The sequence below is a fragment of the Macaca thibetana genome, chromosome 7 (assembly GCF_024542745.1).
Source record: "Macaca thibetana thibetana isolate TM-01 chromosome 7, ASM2454274v1, whole genome shotgun sequence".
NCBI lineage: Eukaryota > Metazoa > Chordata > Mammalia > Primates > Cercopithecidae > Macaca > Macaca thibetana.
Window position 1 is genome coordinate 154851715 of NC_065584.1, and position 20742 is coordinate 154872456.

A 20742-nucleotide genomic window follows, 5' to 3' on the forward strand; every position below is an offset into this window, starting at 1 on the left:
GCTTCAAACCCTTCTCTGACTCCCTTCTGCCTCCCAAGGTCCTTCACCACAGGTTCCCGCATATCTCATCTCCAGCCTCTCAAGCATCTCAGCAGTCTAGCAAACTAAGTCGTCGGAATGCATCATGCTTTTTTTGCAGCTCTGAGCAGCGTGGTGTTAAGCAGAGCTTAACTAGTCCTCAGATACCACCTCTTTTAGGAAGCCCCCTGGGTTCCACAAATAAAACGATCTCCCCCATCCTTTAAGCACTTTCAATAGCCCTCACTTTCTAGCCTATATTGCAGCAAATTTCATCCATGTTTCCTCTGTTCCATCAACTGCAAGCTCCTCACGGGCAGGGCCATCCTATTGACCACCAGTGTTCCTGCCCAGATTCCACAGCCGGCACTCAGATGTGGTGCAGGAGGGACCCCACCTTACTGAATGAGTGAGTGAATGAGAGCTGCAGCTGGGGCTGGGCTTTCTGCGGGAGTGGGCAGGAAGAGTGACCAGGGACTAAACACTGGGGAACCTTTAGGGCAGAGCCTGAGCATCGGAGCTAAGGCTTGTTGAATGCTTCCAGGGGTCCAGACACTGCTTGGCAGGGAGGTCTTTCCATCAGAAGACAGAGAAGGCCCGGTCAGAGGAGGAGGAGGAGAGCCAGGGGCCATGGGCAAGCAGCACACCGCCTCCCAGCAGGGTCCCACTCACATGGTGGAGGAGGACACGTGTGTGGGCAGCTCCCTTGAGGCGGGAGCTGAGCCAGATATGGGAATATTGCCCTCTCCCAGAGCCGTCCTGCCAGTGTGGGGTTGTGTCTCAACAGCCATCTTGGGAAACACTGGCTTAGTTCTTCACAGCCCCGGGGGGTACCAGGGGCATTCCCCAGAGCAAAGGGACAAGGGGCAGCTAAGCCATGGTCCCCACTCTGTGCCAGGATGTTCATACCATCCATGGGGTCCTCTGTCTGCCCATCAAGTCCTTTGCCTCCTGCCCCTCAGCCTGTCTCTTGCCTCAGCCCAGAAAGCCTCTTCCTTCATGCACTGAGCCAGGTCTCACCCAACTTCAAGGCCTTTCTTCCAGGAAGATTTATGAGACTTGCCAACCTCCTCCTGCCACACTCCTACCCCGTCAGTGCCAGTATACGGGCCTACTCTAGCTGCGTGGCTATCTCGGGGAGACCAAGCAGAAGGAAACAGAGAGCAAGTCTTCTCTCTGCGTGGGCCCAGGAACCCCTGACTCTTCTGTCTTCTCTGCACATTTGTGAAACTGAGCTGGGGTGGTAGGATGAGGGCTAGACCGGGAGTCAGGACACCTAGCTCCTGGACCTGGCTTGATGGAAGGCCTGAGCAAGCCACTTTCCTCTCTGACCCTCAGTTTCCCCATCAGTAGAATGGTGAGGTTGGGCTGGCGGGGCCTCAAAGGGCCTTCTAGCTCTGACATCATTGAACACAGAAGCCTACCACGGCAGCAGCTGGTTGATGAGAGCCCAAGGGCCCTGCACTGGTTACCTCAGGCAGGGTTATCTGACCAGTGATCCAGATGCAGGAAGGCTGGGCCTCCCCAGGGGTGCAGATTTTCAGTGCCAGGTGCAAGATACTGGCCAGGAAAGAGGGAGCAAACGTTACTGGAGGTCAAGAGCAGAGCAACAGGTGGAACCAATGGCCTGGGTTTGCCAACCCAGGCTGGGGTGAGAGGGAAGAGAGCGCTGGGCAACCTGGCCAATCAGAATGAGCATGACACTGGAGGTCTGGGTTCGAGCTGGGCTCCACCACTCGGTAGTGACAGGACTTTGGGTTGGTCATTTAAATACCTCTGGGTCCAGGTTCCCACCATAATATGGGGGAGAACAATTTCTATCTCACAAGGCTGTTGTGAGCATTAAATGTTAGCCCATGCTTGAAATGGTTGAGTAGCATCTGAGCTTAGCACATCATAGGTGCTCAATAAACCCTCATTCTTTCTCTCCTCCTACCCTCTCCAGTTTCCACCAAATACATTTGCTGATCTGGCACCAGTGAGCCACACGAGGGTGAATGTCAGGTCTTCCATTCCACCCGCCAAGGTGTGCGCCCAGCCTGTCAGTCTCAACACTGTGCTGTGCTTGGTATCTTAGGGTGTCTGGTGTGGTCTTTTCCTTCAAGGCACTTAGAGTCTGCTGGAGAGACAAGACCACATTCACACTCACACAGACTAAGAAATGGATAAATGACATTTCTCCATTTCCTGGCTTTGTTGCAGGCCTGGGAAAGCCAATTTCAATGTTATTGTCCCAAGAAATGGATAAATGACATTTCTCCAAGAACTGACCCAAGGATAATTCAGAGCGTGGTGGTCCCATACGAACCATAAGCACTAGAGAGATGGGGGTTTCGGAAAACAGAGTTCAGTCTGGATGGGAGTAACCAGAGCAGTGGAGAAGCTAGGCTGCCTGTGGCCAGCTGAGTTGAGAGTAGCAGGGCTGATTGGGACTGCGATGGGTTAGACCTGGGCCGACTGCTGAGGCCAGAGGGTCTCCAGGGCACAGTGAAGGCAGGGCTCGAGGCATGCCTCTGTGGGGAGAGCCCTGGAATGCTAGATTGCAGGAGTCCAGCTCTCATGACTAAGCCTCCTGAGCTAAGGCATGTGGAGCATAATCTTCTTCCAGGTAGCAGGTAGACAAATGGCCTTTCGACTTTTGCCAGGATTGGCTGGCATAGGATGGAGTTGATGAGAACAGCTGTGGGCTATGAGGAGATGGGAGGGTGGGGCAGGAGCCAAGGTGGGGGCTACTCCCTGGACAGAAATTCAACTGTAGTTCCATCTGTCTTGGACCACCCCTGGCCACACAAAGGCCACGGAAATGGGATTAACACATGCTCAGCACCTACATGGTTCCAAGCCCATGCCTGACACTTCACCTTCAGAGGCTCATTTTCCCCATGCTGGCTCTATTATCTTCAAATCCCAGATAAGGAAACTGAGGCTCAGGGGGGTCAAGGCCCAGAGTCTTGCAAAGAGGTGGTAGGTTGGAGCCCTGTACTCTTCCTCCTGTACCACGCTGCATCTCCATGACTTAAAGGTTGCATGCTAAGGCTTATCATGGACTCCAGCTCTCCGCCATCTACCTCCTAGGTTGAAAATCAGCCCATCGCAGTTGAAAGGTTGCACCATGCCCTAGGCCATGTTCCTCATTTAATCAGCCACTGTCCTGCTGGCTCATGCCTGGTTACACACGCAGCCTCCTGGAGGGCAGGGGCTGGGTCTCATTCCCATGCCCAGCAGAGCCCTGGCACAACTGCTTCCCAGAAGCGATTCTGGTAATTAGAGTGAGTGTTGGGTGGAACTACCCCACCCCGGCAGGTGTGTTTCTGGAATCCACGGATGAGGTGGTTACTGACAAGTCCGGGAGGGAGAGAGGGAGGGGCAAGGAACTGCCCGCCTCCCCCAAACTGGAATTCTTCCTAATGGGCTGAGTTCTCAGCTGATGAGAAAGACGTCGGACAGGACCCTAACAAGAGAAGGCTCTAGATGCAGCACCGAGTGAGTAATTAGATGCTAACTAATTTGCATTTCACAAGAGAGTCAGGGATGTTGGGGAAAAAAAAAAGCTGCAAAGATGAAAGGCCTGTTGGAGAAGGGAACGCTGGGGAGGAGAAGCCCAGACAGAGCCGAAGAGGAGCGGCGGTGCAGGTGTGCTACCAGGCACAAGTGTGGAGATGGTGGGACGAGGGCAGAAGGTCTGAAGGTCCCTGCAATGCCCTCGATGGCTCCAAACAGCAGCCTGGGCTGCCTACCATTGCCTTGGGATGTTTTTTTATTTGCATTTGGAATGGCCAGGAGGGAGACAGCAAGAAACTGAGGCTGAGATGCATAGATAACTCTCAGTTTCTAGGGTAGGGCTAACAAAGTTTATCTGTAAAGGGTCACCTGGTAAATATTTTAGGCCTTGTGGCCGTACACTTTCTGTCACATATTCTTCTTTGTAAAAGGTACAAAAATCATTCTTAGTTCTAGGGTCCAACCAAAACAGACCACTGCTGGCCTTGATGTCTGGGTCTATTACTTCCTTCTCAAAATGGAACGTGAGGCCCAATATCCATTCTGCATTTCTAACAAGTTCCCAGGTGAGCACAGAACGCACTTCAGTTATGGAGAGTGTGAGGTCGCTCTGCAGCATGGAGCCTGCACTGGGAGGCCAGCCATTTAGGAACTGCTGATGGAAGACGCCTGCCTTGTTTGCAGAACACAGTGGTAGCTGTAGGTCCACACACTCGGAGCTCCCTCCCAAGAAGACCCCGCTGCCCATCTGCAGGGAGCGTGGCAGGCAGGCAGCCCCAGCTGTCAGCTCCTTCATGGTGTCTACCTCAGCTGCAGACACCCACCTCTTCTGAGGTCATGCCCTCCCGGGGGTAGCCTGCATCTGGTGACTGAGCATGATGGGAGTGGAAAGTCCTGGCTACTTCAGCTAGACAGAGGATGACTCCCTGCCAGGTGACTGAGGCTTGGTCAAACTTGCATTGCAGTTTGCCTTCAATCTCCTTTGGCTGAATCCAACTTCTCTCCTTTTCTTTCACTGGTGCAGATCTTTAATAAACCCCTGGTACCCCAAACTCCCTCCCAGAGTTCACTCCCACAGAACCAGCCTGTGACACGGGCAATGGGAGCACATCACGGTTGAGGGCAATGGTGGCCACAGGTTGGGGCTTGGCACCAACAAGATTCGCCTGGGGGCAAATACACATCACTGTGGAAACTAGAGGCATCTCAGGTCTAAGACCTCCCAGGGGTCCCAGCATGGCCAGGAGGAAGCAGGGCAGATGGAAGCAGGAGCGCAGTGGTTCGGGGTCTGTTAACCTGGTCTGGCCTTGGCCAAAGGGGCTACTGTGTTGTGTGGCTCTGTGCAAATCACTGCTGCTCTCTGAGTCTCTGAGTCTGTATTTCCTCATAAGTAAAATGGGCCTCATGAGCCATTATCCTGGCTGGTTTTCCTGTGGCTGCTGTAACAAATCACCCCACACATGGTGACTTAAAACAACAGGGGTTTATTATTTCACAGTTCTGGAGGACAGAAGTCAAAAATCGGCATCACTGGGCTAAAATCAAGGAGTCGGCAGGGCTGTGCTTCCTCTGGCTTTAGGGGAAAATTTATCCTCACTTCTTCCAGATTCTGGGAGCTGCTAGCATCCTTTGGCTTGTGGCCTCATCACTTGGATCTTCAATACCAGCATCTTCAGATCTTTCTCTGTTCTCAATTCCCCTCACTGTCTCTCCTCTGTGTGTCAAATTTCCCTCTGCTCGTCTCTTGTAAGGATGCTTGCGATTGCACTTAGGATACACCCTGATCATCTAGGATAATCTCCCCATCTCAAATTCTCTAACTTAATCAGATCTGCAAAGATTTTTTTTATTTTTCCTCCCAATGAGGTCACATTTACAGCTCCAGGATTAGGACCTGGAGCTGTATTCAGCCGACTCCTCTTGCCATCTGTCTCCCTCACAGGCTTTTCAGCTCTGCTTGAGTTCTTCTTCCTGAGCTGCAGTTCTAGATGCTGGCCCATACCATTTGCTTGCACAGCTCAGATATTCTCACTCTGCCAAAGATTATTTTTAATGTATATTGATTAAATATATGGCTGCTCTGCTCACACTGTTGGTTTTATTGGCAACTTCCACAACTAATATTTACTGAGCACATACTGTATGCTCCGTGTTTTACTCGAATTGTCATTCTTCTGCCCAAGGAGGTAAGTACTGTTATAATCCCCATTGTGCAGGTAAGGAGACCAGGGGCAGAGAAGTGAAGTGGCCCATGGTCCACCGATGTGGTGCTGGGATTCCCGCTCTGGTTGTCTGAGTGAAGGACCTTCTCATCTCCCACACATACTCCCTCCCCAGCATGAATAGGGCTTCTATTTGGAACTATTTACAAAGTCCTGTTGTTTTTGAACTTTGGAACAAGTTTCTTATCAGATTCTACACATTGCAGACATAACACAGGAAGGGCTGTTCTAGAAAGCTGAAGATCCAATTCTAAGAGCCAGGGAATGCGGTTCATTTGGGGCTGCATTTGTGACCTCTGCTGTCAAGTCAAGCCCAGGCAGGGGAGGAGGGGGCATCCCAGGCTCTCATCTGCCTGTTTGACAGCATATCTCAGTGGTTCTTAATTACCCTCCCAACTTTGAACTGTTTGGGACTTTGAATATCAGCCCTTGTTCCTGTTAAATTTTTAGGTTGAGCTTCTGGGTTCAGCTACTTATTCATCAGCAAATGAGCCAGTGCATGTTGCTAGTCATAGACACTTGTATTTACACTTTGGCCTGACTCTAATTTCAGGCCCTAGGAGTACGTATATGTAAAAAATTGTGTCTGCTCATGTAAGAAAACTACTGTGGAAGGGTGTTTACAAATGATTATCTTGTGTGTAAGGTTCTAAGATTATCTTCTAAAACCATAAATGTGCTCGTTTCAGCAGCACACAGACTAAAAAATGGGAACAATACAGAGATTAGCATGGCCCTTGTGCAAGGATGACAAAATTCATGAAGTGTTTCATATAGATTTTTAAAAGCCCATAAGTGGGAAAGTGGATGGCCCCCTTTAAGAGTATCGCTGTCGAGAGGGAACTGAATTTTAAAAACAAGCATGCAAGCAGACCTCAAGGTTAAAGGGTATGAAGCTGATCTACGCACATATTCTTGCTCTGGATAGGAAGAGCAGCAGGAGCAAATGGGCTTCAGGGGGTTGGGGGCATGGAGGATTTGCCAAGCTGGTGCCAAGAATGGATGTAGGCACATGGTAAGGAGGGGCTGTGCCGGCCATGGGGGGCTTTGTAGACCACACCGAGGACTTGAACTTAATTTTCAAGGCCATAGGTCACCTCTGTAAGATTTTAAGCTGAACTGTGACATGTTTGTGTGCTTTAGAAATGTTTTTCTGGCTGTGATAATGGCTGCAGCAAGAGGTGAGGAGGGCCTGGATTCCTGTTGATAAACAGTAAGGACTGGGTTTGAGCGAGAGGCCAGTCCAGTTAGGAGTTGGTTGCGGAGGGGGAGCAGGGGGAGAAGGGGAGAAAGACGTCCCTGTGCAACTTGGGTGAGTGTGGGCATGGTGGAGCCTTTCCCAGAGATGGGGCACCGGGATGCGGAGAACCGGTGGGACCGTGCTCCTGGGAAGAAAGCACAAAGGCAGTTTCACCAAGAGGGGAGGATTGGGGCTGGAAGAGGTGATGGCTGAGAGGGATAGAAAGTGCGTGCCGTCCCCTCTGTCCTGAGGCAGGATGCTGAAAACTGCAGCTGAGCAGAGGCACAGATTGAGGAGGTGGCCACGGCAGGCACCCATGGGAGAACTCTGGGGTAGAAGCCAAAAGTCTAGGCCTGTTCCATCCTGAGTCACCACATACCTTCGGCAAGGCACATTCTTTCTCTGCCTCAGTTTCCTCATCTGCAAAACCCAGGAGTTGAACCACATTGAGGGTTCCTCAAAGGAGATGGGCTGGTGAGGGGATGTCCTTGAGCCCCTGGAAACAATGTGCAAAATTGTGTGCCTATGTCCCCTTTTGCAGAGGGGCTGGCAGGGTCACCTGAGGAGGGAAGTGACATCAGATCTCATAGGCCACACCTGCAGTTGGAGACATGCTGGTAAAAATTGCTCTCTACATATGCCCAGGATGAGTCTCATCTCACCCAACCAGTTCCTGGAAGGCAGAGATCTAGGTCATAGGATGTGTCTCGACACCCCATGGGGGTCTTGCAATACCTGTGGAGCCACATGTGCTGGCATGGAGACGCCTCAGTACATCTGGGTCTTCTAGGAGAGACCCCGCCCCCTGGTCAGCCCAGGCACGTGCTCCCTACTGGAGCCCCTGGGACCTTCAAACCATGTCTCTCCCTTCTCCACCCTGCAAACTCCTGCTCCTTCTCCGTGCAGCCTTTTCTGTTCCCTGGAGCAGCCCTGATTTCTCACTGCATTGGGATTTCCCAGATGAGGTGTCTGTACCTCATGCGCAGCCTACTTTTCACCTATCTGGGATGGAGGTCATTTGCATATTCCCTTCTCTTTCCTTCCTTCCTCTGCCACATGGGCCTATTTTTGGCAGGGGCCATGTCTTAGGCACTTCAGTGTCCCTAAGTGTCTCTCTTAGTGGCTGACACACAGTTGGTGCTCCATAAGAATTCCTGTAGTCTTCCTAACTTATGGAATGACTGCTAGCAAAGTATTTCCTGTTTCCAACCCAGGCTCCCCACTTACCCTGCTTCCCTGAGAGTTTCTGGGAAGATCAGCAGCAGTGGCCGGCACTTGCAGCATTTGCAGGGCCCCTCATGGGTCCTTTCCCACAGAGTCCCAGGATGATGAGCATGAAATGAGACCAATAAAAGATTGCAGAAATCTTGTTGGACCCACATCTAGGATGGAAAGCAATCTCCACGTCTGAAGCATGTTGGAGCAGGCCTTCCACCAAGCCCCTTAGTAAAAGGGTTGTATGTGTTGTGTCGAACAAACCTGGTTGACAGGCATTAGCATGCCCATTTTACAGATGTGGAAACGGAGTCTGAGAATTTACCAGCCTTGCTCAAGCTTCCACAGCTATGCCAATGCCGCCAGCGCGCCATCCCTGGGGTTGGAGTCAGGGCATGTGGGGTGATGTTTCTCTCGGTCGTGAGCAGATGGGCTAGTGCCCTACCTGCCGGATCTCACCGTAGCTCACCCTCCCATACATCCCGTTAAAGGTCCAGCCAAGATCCACTTCCCTCCCTGGTTTTCTTGCCTGTGTTTTGCTCAATTCCTTCTCTTCATGCACCACAGGACGCACTCTGAGCAGGCGGGGAGGCCTGTGAGCCTGGCAAACAAGCTATTTGCTCTAGGAGGTGGGCTGCTTCTGAGGACAGCACAGGGTTTCCGGGACGGTGCTAAGGAAATCACCCACAACCTGGCTCCCTGGCTAAGCGACGATTGAGGTGGCCAGAAGAACTTAGAAGTAGCCCTCCAGTCTTGGGGGAAAGGCTGGAGGGCTAGAAAGAGAGCAAACTCTGTGACTGAGCTGTGGGAAGGCTGGCCAAAATCCCAGGGCCTTGCTGATGGCAGGCTGGCCGCCGGGGCACCCCCAGACGGGCCAACGGAGCCAAGCCAACAGCGGGGAGAGAGGCCTGCCCTCCCACACACACGTGGGAATGAGGGCTGCTGAGTCACTGCCCAGCTGGACGCAGCTCCCACAGAAGGCTGGAAAGAAGGCAGGAGAGTATTCCCAGCCAGGCTGGTGGCCTCAGGACACCCTGAAGTTAGCTGAGCCCTCTAAATGGGCCATGATAGCCTGGGCTGCCCCTGGCGCTCCTGAACTGAGGCATATTTGCCTGTTGCCGGCTTCTGGGGAGCTCCAACCAGGCCAACAGCCCTTCAGACAGGACATTGGATTAGAGGTCAGATCCCTGAACTTTGGAAAAAAACAATCCCAGGGCAAGTCACTTCATCTCCCACATCCTCACCTTTCCTTTCAGTTACATGGTAAGGCCGACAGAGAATATGGGAAAGGTCTTCACAGGTTGCCCTGCATATAATAGGATTCAGGCAGGCTAGTGGCTCTGCTCCACACCTTCCCCTGAGGAAGGGACGGCAGTGTGGCTCCCTGCTCCCCGGCCTCCCACCGTTCCCCGCTTTGCCAGTGTCATCCCTGCCATGTGCCCTTCTGAGCAACCAGGCCCCTCCCTGGAGGGCCAGGGGGAGTTCCTGGGGAGGAGTTCCTGGATTCCCAGTCACCTCCTGACCTGGGTCTGGCCGGGAATCCACCTTTCACCACGGGCAGTGGGCAGAGGAGGGCACCGGCCCTGCAGGCAGAGGCTTCTCTGCCCTCCAGCACCAGCAGCGCCCGCTGGGAGGCCCAGGTGTTGTGCAACTTGAGAAGCAGCTAAGCCAGTGGACCACTCTGCCAGGACAAGTATCAACAGGAAACCTCACTGCGCATCTAGTTCACATTCCAGGGGCACCGAGTCCAGCCCAGAGACACCGTAACAAGACACCACTCTGGCTGGGGTTGGCTGTGACACAAACCAATTTTTTATCTGCCATCTAAGCCTCCCAATTTGCATGCCAGTGACGTACCTTCCACCGCAGGGCGCTTTCCAAACCTTCTAGTGAGGTTGTGCGTCCTAAGCTCTGAGCAAACAGGGAGTGAGTGATCCTTTAGACACAGGAAGGCTTTGCTAATGGTCATCAGGCATGACGACCTTCAAGGGAGGGACTCGTCTGTAAGAAGCAGGGCCCCAGCAGAGGACCTGACACCAGTAGGCACCCAGGGAGCACTCAGTGGCAGTTCACTGAGCAAGTCACATCTCTGGGGATTAAAGAAAAGAAGGTGAAGCAGAATCTGGTTAAATGGGTCCCATGTGTGCTTGGAGAAACCCCCCCCATCTCTTTCTCTCTATCACATACGCACGGGCCCTCCCACTCCATGCACACGTCACTGTATTATTTCTCATGATTGGAGCAGGATGCTGTGGCAATATGGAACTCAAGCCTTTTATCTCTCAGGCCCAGAATGGGAAAAGGACTTACTCAAAGTCACCCAGCAGATTAGTGACAGCACTTTTGCTGTTTATTATTTACTTTCCCATGTCCTGCCATTTCATTGCACAATTGTCCTCCTTCTCCATCCCACTCCCAGCCAAGTCCCTGCATCTGCTGCCCTCACCACTAGTTTCCAGTGCTGTATTTGAAATGCTTAGGGAAAGGGTATCGCTGGCAGAGGGAAGAGCACGTGCAAGCTCCCTGAGGCAGCAGGGAGCAAGTGAGGTGAGCACCCCACCCCCGCCAGCGAGCACAACTTAGAAAAGGAGGGGACAGTGCGGGTGGGTGGGAGTCGGAATAAGATCCGACTTCATAAAGTTTGTTTCTGGATGCGGAGCTAGCAGCCCATGGGGCCAACCTGCTGCCTTCAGGCAGGTAAGTCTCTCTGCTTGTGACTAAGGAAGTCTCTGCAGTCCTGAGACACCAAGGATCTGGGCATGAGCCTGCTGGGATGTGGGATGGGGGCGTGTGTGTGAGAGAACCCACATCTCCTGCTTCCGAGGTCAGAGCACCAAGGAAGGCTTCCTGGAAGGGGCAGACTTTGTGTGGGGCCCAGAGGAGAGCTGTGTGAGCACCCTGGACAAGCTCTATGGATTTGGGTCAGGAGTGATGCAGGACGTCACACCACAGGCATCTTCCTGGACTGAGCACAGCTGCCCCCATGTGTGCCTCAGGCATTGGGCCCAGCCTGATGTGTCTCAACAGGGTGGGGTTAGCCAGAGGCTGGCATGGGTGGGTGTTAGGGGAAACCAGCAGAGAAAAGGTGAGCCAGGGCTCCCTGACGTGACCTGAGAGATAACCCTGAGGTCAACCCATAGGGGCCCCAGGGAGGAAAGGTGAAGGGAGCCTGGCACCCTTGCTGGTTGTGAAGTGATGGCATCTGCTGTGGGTCTGGAGCAAACACACAGTTTGCCACAGACCCTGATCCTTGGGGACCCCGTGGTCAGTGCAACTGGAGTTCAACACACACACACACACATGCACACACACACACATGCATGCATTGCATACTTACTATGGCCAGACATTGCCAGAAGTGGTGGAGCCTCTAGGAACTCAGAGTGTAGGGAAGACCCGTGCATTGCTCAGAGAACACAGGCAATAGAGTTTTGCTCGAGGAGTATTATTTTTAAAGTGCTACTGAAGCTCTCAGGAGGGAGAAAGGAATTCTGGTTGGAAAAGGCCAGGAGCAACTCTGGTTAGATGCAAATGAGACATGAGTTAGGGCTGAACCACCAGGGTGGGGAGGAGGTGGGGCGGGGCAGGCATTTCTGGCAGTGGGAACAGGTTAGGCTCCGAGCAAGGTGGAACAGGGAGGGGTCTCGTGTTCATGGAGCTGGAAACTGTGGTGAGGAGTGTAGGAGGTGAGGCTGTGCAGCTGAGAGGGAGGGTGCCAGAGCTTTGTATTTTCCCGGCATCCTCTGTTGTAGGCCAAGCCTTCGCACCTTTGGGATCCATAGCCTCAAGACTTCTACATCTGGGAAGGATATTCAGGGGTGTCTGGATGCAGACTGTCATTCTCAAACCCAGGCGTGCATCCAAAACCCCAAGGGGTCTGTTGAAACAGAGTCTCCCCTATATTCCCCCAGGGATTATGATTCAGTAGGCTGGGTGTAGGGCCTGTGAGTTTGCATTTCAAACTAGTTCCCAAGTGATGCTGATGCAGCTGTTTGGTCTGTGGACCACACTTTGAGTAGCACTGGTCTAGTTTGCTGCCATGGCATGCCCTGGGCAGTTCCTGTTGGGAGGTCTCATTCCACTTAACCCAGTTGTTTCTGGGACTGGGTTTGGGAGAAATGAAAGGGTACCCTGAGTGTCCCCATCTCCATGACCCAGACCAGGCTGTGACACTCAGTAAAGCCCCAGGTCACTTCGTGGATCAGGAGCAGTGACAACCATGTGAGAATGAAGTTTTCTCGCACTCTGGGAATGGGGCAGAGGAGAGGAGCTCTGGTCCCCAGTCTTCCATGCAGAACACTGGCAGGGAGTGCTTCAGAACCGGGAGGAAGGAGCCAGGAGGCCCAGTCAATTCATGTAGAGATGGGAGTGTGAGAAGAGGTGTGTATGTACGTGCACACGTGCAGCCCAATACCCATTGCAAAAAAGAACTCAGGTTAGTTACGACCCTGGGCAAGTCTCTTCCTTTATCTCAGGGTCATTTTCCTCCTCTGGAAAAAATAAGGGAGTTGGATTAGATGGTTCCTTCTGAGAAAGACAGATCTGAGAGACTGCCCTGGTAACAACGTCATCATCTGATTAGCACTCAATTTAAAACAGCTAATAGACATCTAACATTTTGCAAGCCTTGGCAATTACTGGGCAGAGCTGGAGCAGAAGCTTCATCTGTGGGGACCAGCCCATATATGAGGGTGTCATCAGCCACTCAGGGGACCTTCAGCATGAATAACATTGCCCCGAGGAAGCTTGTAATGCAAAACAACAGCAGCTCTTTCCCCAGCAGCTCCCCGAGGGTCCTCTGAGGCAGTTTTCTTGAGTCCCTGCCGGGCTAAGGGAGAGCTGTCTCAGGGGTTCTGCCGAAGCTGGCAGAGGCCGGCCCCTCTCCCCACTTTCCCCCAGGACTCTGCCTGCTGACACTAGTGCAATTACAGCATCCTTCTGAGAGGCTGACAAGGAAAACGAAGGCTCTGAAACAGAAGAGAAGGACCCCCAGAGAGCCCCTGGGCTGTGGAGGCATCAGGAAGGGCAGACACAGGCAAGGCAGTCAGCCCTGGATTGAATCTAAGTCCTACCTTCACGAGCTGTGTGAACCTGCACAGCATACTTGACCTCTCTGAGTCTCAATTTTGTTATCTACAAAGACATCCTCCTGGTTGGTTTTGAGAATTGGCTAAAATGACAGAAATGCAATTATTTTGGAGAAACAAAACAATTAAATCTACTGAAGCCTTCAATGGTGCCATGTTGTAGATGAAAGCGGTGGTTAAGGGCATGGCATGTGGCATCTCAGACCTGAGTTTGGGTCTCAGCTACTTGCTGTGTGACCCTGGGAACCTCACTTACCCCCTCTGAGCCTTCATGTCTTCATCTGTGTGATGGGAATATTTATGGCATTTTCCCCAAAAGGCTAACAGAATGAAAATTAAAAGAGGAGAGCATGTACAAACTGCCTGGCTCATAATAGTCCTTAAAAAGTTGTTCTTCTCGTACTCCCCAGGCAGCCTCGCCTAGGAGAGAGGGTGGCACTGCCGTTATCCACAGCCAAGCGCCCGCCTCAGCTGTGTGTCACCATGCCGCCCTGGGCAGGCCTGGCCAGGCTGAGGGGCACAGACAAGCCCACAGCAGGCTGCCCGCCCAGTGGTTAGCTCAGGAAAGCCTCAAATTATACAATTTATGAAACCCAATCCAGTTTTCCGACTGGAACGTGTGATTAGAGAGATTACACATTCACTGTTGCAATTATGGTAATGTTGATGTGTGGACAGATAACTGGCAGCAGGGCTGTTCTGAACTGTCTATTTATAGGCTGAAGATGCTTGCTATCTCAAGGCAGACATATGGGCCATAAAGGCAGGCGACAAAAAACAGGAGGGGGAGAGCAAGCCTCCCCCGGAATGAAAAGACACCAAAGGAAGCCATAATTAGGGCTGGGATCGGCTTATGTAAATCAGGTAATACTTTCAAAACAGAGATGAGATCTGGTTTTAATAAAGCGCATTGGAACAAATGGTGGAATAATGACTTAATAAATCTAAATACAAATATTTTGTTCCGTCTCCAAAATGAACAGCCCTGGCATCTGCCGAGCCTGGGCCTGGGCGAGGGGGCGGCACCGTAGTGTTACTGTATTCTTTCACTCCCTCAGCAGGCTCGAAGATTTTAATTTTTAGCCTTCTGCTAAATTACATGGGCTGTCAGTCAACTGTGGGAGATATTTTGAGTAGGGAGATTTATACAAACACACAGAGCACACTCGGAAGACTCCGCACAATATCTTTTACACCGGCCGGGATGTAAATCACAGGTTGTTGGGAGTCCGATTACAGCTCTTCCGGAAATAGACTGCAGAGAAAACATTCAGTAGCAGGAGGAATCTGGTGGCCCTCTTTGGTGCCCCCTCACCCCAGTAGTAATCAGAAAAGCTCTTTGCTTGTTCTTTTTAGTACCTTTTCCCACCGCTTCCCATCCCAACTCCATCCTCCTTCCCATCCCAACTCCAAATACATACACACACACACACACACACACACCCCCCTACCTGTAGGTCAGGTTTGGCCCATGTGCTAAGGATTTGCAACCTCTATGCAAACCCATGGCACACGGCCCAAACCCGACCCACAGGTGTGTGTGTGTGTTTTGCTCCGCTAAACAATGTTGGCCTGAACACAGGGCAATTTAAAAAAATTAATGCAGATATTTTGAAATCAAGACATTCCCCATAAAATGTATATTTCCAGCTTCTCCTGATAGATCTGAAAATCTAGCCAGCAACATGCAGTTTGCTGTCCTGCATGGTGACAGTGAGCTGGAACTGAAGATGTCAGGTGAGTGTGGCTTCCACTGCTCCTCACTGCCCCGCAATCCCTGTGCTCCACCTGCTTTAATTATGTTGTCTGCCTGGTCTCCAAGGCCATGACATTTTTGACCACTGGTATAAATTCATCCTTTTTTACACATGATGGTCTGTGGCTCAGGAAATGTAATTGAAAATCACAAATAATGGATGCATAAATCACTAATGCATACATTATTATGCACTCAAAGCTGGATTTATTAAATAAGAAAAGTGAAGACAATATAATATATAATAATATTAATGTAAAATTAATGTCACAGATACATACGCGTGTGTGTGTGTGTATATATATGTGTGTGTGTGTGTGTGTGTGTGTGTGTGGAGAGAGAGAGAGAGAGAGAGAAGGGAGGTTTCAATGATTCTTGCTTGGGAAAGACTGTTCTTTATTCCATTCTAGTCTATTTCATCTTTTTCAATAGATTCTGGTTGTCACACTGATGTTCTTAACTTGACAGAATTAAAAGATGGTAACTTTATGTCAGTCCCTTATATTTTACTGATCTGTGAAATCCTACGGCATGGGTATTCCTTGCCCCAGTTTTGAGATACTTGTAGATTCTCAGAATTGGAAGACAGCTCTGAGGGCATCCACTCATCATCATCCATCCATCCTTACATACATCTGCCTGTGTGTCCCTCCATCCACCATTCATTGATACCTGTTCATCCATGTGTTCACACATTTGTACAACTGTCCATATATACATACATACATACATCTGCTTGTCTATCCATTCATACATCTGTTCAGCTGTCCATCCATCCACCTACCTACCCATCTATCCATTCACCCAACTGTCCAATGCCCAGAGCTCCCCTTCCTGCTAGTCTGCCCTCTCCATGTAGACATCCAGTAAGTCTTCCTGTTCTGGTCAGCTCCGGGTGTTAGAGAGTTCTTCCTATGGAAACCTGTGTCCTCACTGAAACGCATGTCCCTGTGACTTCCAGCTGACAGTCTGCTTGAGGGCTTTGCAAATATTCAAACCTCATACCTCTGTCAACTCCTTAACAGAACTCTCTATCCTCCCTCCTCAAGCTTCATCGCTCAACAAAGGCCACTCGTCTTTTCTTCTCCTGGACAGATTCCTTGGAGCCCTTCCATGAATCCGTCTGCAACAGGAATTTGGAACTTCTTGGTCAGGCTCCTTGTTCTTCCTCATGATGGCATTTCACTGTGGGGCCCCGAGCATCCCAGAGTTTAGTGGGCATTCTGCTCTCTCACCATGGATGTTGTTTCTATGGCCTTATTTGGGGTCTGGATGTCCTCATCTCACTGGTGACATGTGGTTGTCAGGTCCCCCAAGCCTGCTGGTTATTTTCACACATACCGCTAATTTCCCATGTGGACATTGACAGTGACCATGGACTCAGTTGAAAAAGTGCTTTTTGGGGGTTTTGTTTTCCTGCCAGAAGGGATTAAAAGTATTTCCTCCTGTTAAACATTATTTCCAACCACTCGCCACCAATGTTAACATCTTCAACAAGACCTGGCCTTATGCAGCAGGAAGTGGTTGGCTTCCCTACAAGGAGGAATGTCTGGGTCTGAGAAGGCCTCTCCACGCCCCAACCCCCAATACTTCTCTCGTCTGCAGGTGAAGCTTGGCGTTTCCCCATGAGCACATCATTGATTTTGTAAGGCTTTGGGCCTGGTTAGGATACTCATGTCCCCTTGAATGGGAGGTGGGTTTACACCTTGCTCTATTCTTGGTCATTTATGCCACTTGTGGGGAGATGAAGGTTTTTAAGGTCAAAGTTTGATAGAAGGTGAAAGAGAGCTGCTAGAAAGGCCTGGTCTTGAGCTGGGGTGGGAAAATAGACAAAATGGAGAGCACAAAGTTCAACTTCATTCTTTTGCCTTAAATGAGATTGAGATGGTTCCCTCAACACTCAGTGAATCTTGTGATTTTAAGTGCTCATTGTACAATGCCACCGCTTCCCGGAGGCTCTGCCTTCCTCATAGCACGCTAAGGTCCTTGGCTTCTCTTGCGTTCCTCTCTGAGCCTCACTTGGGCCTGGTGCTCCTTTTTCACACATTCCTTGACTAGGACCAGATGCTCCATGGAGACTCAGCCCTGGTCTTCCTATGGGCTGCACTCCGAGATGCACGCCGAATCACCAGCAGCTGCCTCAGGGCCCCCTGTGACACTGATGAGCCAATCAACATGTTTGTTTATGTGCCCACAGTGGTGGGAGGGCCTTTTGTGAAGGGGAGAGGCAACTGGGCGTGACTAGAAGGACGTGTTCAGACATCCAAGGGTGTGTATGCTGGGACCAGAAACACTTCCCTTCCTGGGATACAGGAAGGGTTGGTGGGGGAGTTGGAACTGCTGGAAGACATTCCAGGCACGGCCCGGGATATGACTTGTGAGCAGGATGGAGCTCAGAGACAGGAAGGAGATTGCCACAGTCAATTTTATGTATCAACTTGACTAGACCAAGAGATGCCCACATAGCTGGTAAAACATGACTGCTGGGTGTGTCTGTGAGGGTGTCTGGAAGAGATTAGCATTGGAATCCATAGACTGAGTAAAGATGATTGCCCTCACCAACACCAATGCAGATGGGCATCGTGAGGGCCTCTGAGAACCTGGTTACAACAAGAACCGGAGGAGGGGTGAATGTGCTCTCCGCTTCAGCTGGGACATTCATTTCCTCCTGCCCTCATACAACCGTGCTCCGGGTCCTCAGGCCTTCAGACTCAGCCTAGGACCAACAGCATCGGCCCCACAATTCTCAGGCTTAGGACTCAAACTGGGACTTATCCCACTGGTTCCCTTCTCAGGCCTCTGGACTCAGATTGAATTACTTCACTGACTTTTCTTGGCCTCCGGCTTGCTGACGGCAGACCGAGGGACTCAGCCTCCGTAGTCCCATGAGCAGATCCCTCATCATAAATCTCATTTTATATATCTCTATACGTCCTGCTGGTTCTGTTTCTCTGGAGAACCTGACTAGCACAGCGAGAGATAGACAGATGGAGGGGGTGATGGTGGGAAGGGTGGCAGTGTGGAATGGGTCTGAGTGAACTAGCAGGTTCAGAACAGCTATTAATGATGACTCTCGTATCTCAAGCACTTCCTATATGTCAGACACTGGGCTGACTGCTTAATATAAGTAATCTAATTTTACCCTCCCTGCAGATGTTTAGGAGTGACAGGATGAAACTGATTTCCTTATTTACTTGGGAATATTCACATATAAGCTACCCTATCTTCTTCCAATAAAGAGAATTCTGAATATACCCTCTGAACTTACCTCCTCCAACCTTCTCCTAAAGTGGAGGGAGGGGTAGGCAAGGGGAGGAGAAGAGTCCTGTGTACACGGCACTGCAGGGAGTACTTCATGATCACACAGTGTGAGATGCTTCAGAGCAACTGGGGAGATGGCAAGAGGATTGGGAGTGAAGAAAGCAATATTGCAGGGGGAAGTTATTGTGTATAATTTGAGAGTTTCTAGTAAAAATGGAATTCCTTCTCAATTATTTTTGGCTGCAGAATTGGACTAGACCACATGGGGCCCTGGATTTATAAAGGTTACATAGTTATGATTGTTTTTATTTATAGATGAGGCAACAAATGCTAAGAAAAGTTAAGTGATTTCCTCAAGGCCACACTGCTAGAAGTGATGAAGACAGGACTTGAACATGGGCTGCCCGCCTCTGCACAATGCACTTGCTCTCTCTGCTGCATATTTCCCGGGGCTAAATAAGTACGAGAAACATGTCCTCATAGATGTTTAGACACAGAAGGGACACAGAGCCATCCCTCCCAACTGTTTGGTCAGTAGAGAAACCAAGGACCAGAGGAAGGGAGTGACTGGCCCAAAGTCGGACATGGAATGCGACATCAGGTGGAGACCCCAGCTTTCTGCCCTAACGAGTGTGATTCTCTGTGCTGAGGGCTTACCATGAAGCAGACACTGTGCCTAGGGCTTTATAAGCAACATCTATTTAATCTCTAACAGTTCTCAGAGGCAGGTATCACTATCCCCATTTTATAGAACAGGAAACATAGTGGCTTGCCTGCATTCATACAGCTCAGAAATAGCAAGGCTGGAATTTGAAACCCGGCCTCTTTGACTCAAACCCATGCTTATCAACAGCTCTTTCCCCCCTCTGGCTTTCTTGCTTATGGTTACTAACATAATAGAATGCTTTTGGTTCTCTAATTTCAATGTCTAAAACGAAATTATACTCTATTTATAGTCAGGTCAAACATCTAGGTAGAAACAAACACTTTTCATGCAGAATTTGAAATTGTTTGTAATTATTTTCAGAGAGGAAGGATGGGGAAGGTTGGGGTGTAGATGGCGAGGGACTTGCCTGCTGGGTGAGGTTTCTTAACCAATGATGCAGAACTGAACAGAGAGAGGCCTCTGGGAGTTTATTTGGTTCTTCTTCTCCCACTGGAATCATGTTGACAAGTTCATTCCTACTGTAAGGTGGGTGATTGACCTCTGCTTTACCCTGAGGAAGCTGGACACCAATACTGACACACGTGTGCGTGAATGCAGATTTTATTTATTGGACTGTACCATGTACAAAAAAGCACACAGACATGTGCACAGCACACATAGGCCATTTCATTGCCTCATCTCTGAAAGAGCAGATGGGCTGGATGAGCTCACAAAAAGCTCCAAGTTAAGGTGGAAATGGATGTGCCTTTAGAGAGGGGTAGATAAAGGGAGAGAGAAGACTCAGAGGACCAAGTCGTCATATCCAGCTGAGAAATCTGGAGGACTTCCTGGATGAAGTGAGATTTTTTATCTGGATCTTAGAAGAAGAGAAATTCCTCGGCTATCAGAGATGGGGAGAGGTGGATAGTGCAGATTTAGGGATTCTCCATGTATGTGTATATTTCTTCCTTTAAAATATTTTCTTCTCTACCTTTTAGTTAAAAATCCATCAACAAAATTCCTTCAAGTGCTTTTGTCACCCTAAATTCTCTGATCTTTTTTTTTCCTTTGCTGAAGTTTATTGTTGATTTCTTGTGAAATAAATCATAATTGCCTACTGTCACAACATGAGAAGCACTTGACAGGCATCTATCCTGAGACATCACTCAATGCCTGTCTCAGCCAGCTGGCTCTGGGGCTGGGGAGGCAAGGGGAAGAGTCCAGCAGCCAGGCTGAGGGTCCCAGGGCCCCCAGATCACTCCCCATCATCAGGCAGGAAGTCCCTTCCCCCGGCATGCCCTGTAGCAGGGGAACAGACACATGCTACAAGGGTGCATTGACAAACTCCCACTCCTAAAAAAAAAGCTATTTGAACAGCCCAAATTCCCATTCTCCTTCTGGGCAATTGGCAGTTTGTAAACCCCAATCACCAGATGACAAATTATTATAGGGAATGATCAATACATTTTTTCAGTAGAGTTGGCATTTGGGGAAAACAGACTGACATGCAAAGAGACAGTCTTGGAAGTATTAATGTGCAGAGTCTACCAATTAATCAATAAGTAAATATTTCTTGAGTGCTTATGTGGATAAAAAGGAAGCATTGTGCAGTAATTAAGAGGGCTGGCTATGAAGTCAGATGGATCTGGGTTTGAATCCTTGATCCACACTGGGGAGGTGTAACCCTAGGCAGGTTGCTCAACCACTGTGCACCTCAGTTTTCCTGTTTATAATGTGAGGATGCTATTACTGCCTACTTTCTGGGATTATTATCAGGATTAGACAAGATAATGGGC

The 20742-nt window shown here is 50.1% G+C and overlaps 1 protein-coding gene and 1 non-coding gene across 4 annotated transcripts in view; both read left to right on the top strand.

Annotated features, from left to right (window-relative positions):
* The window catches only part of LOC126958166 (40S ribosomal protein SA-like), a 900761-nt gene that overhangs the window by 678072 nt on the left and 201947 nt on the right, over positions 1–20742 (top strand). The window lies entirely within an intron of this gene.
* Positions 6418–6523, top strand: LOC126960204 (U6 spliceosomal RNA). Its single transcript, XR_007727786.1, has one exon. It is a non-coding gene; the product is annotated as a U6 spliceosomal RNA (small nuclear RNA).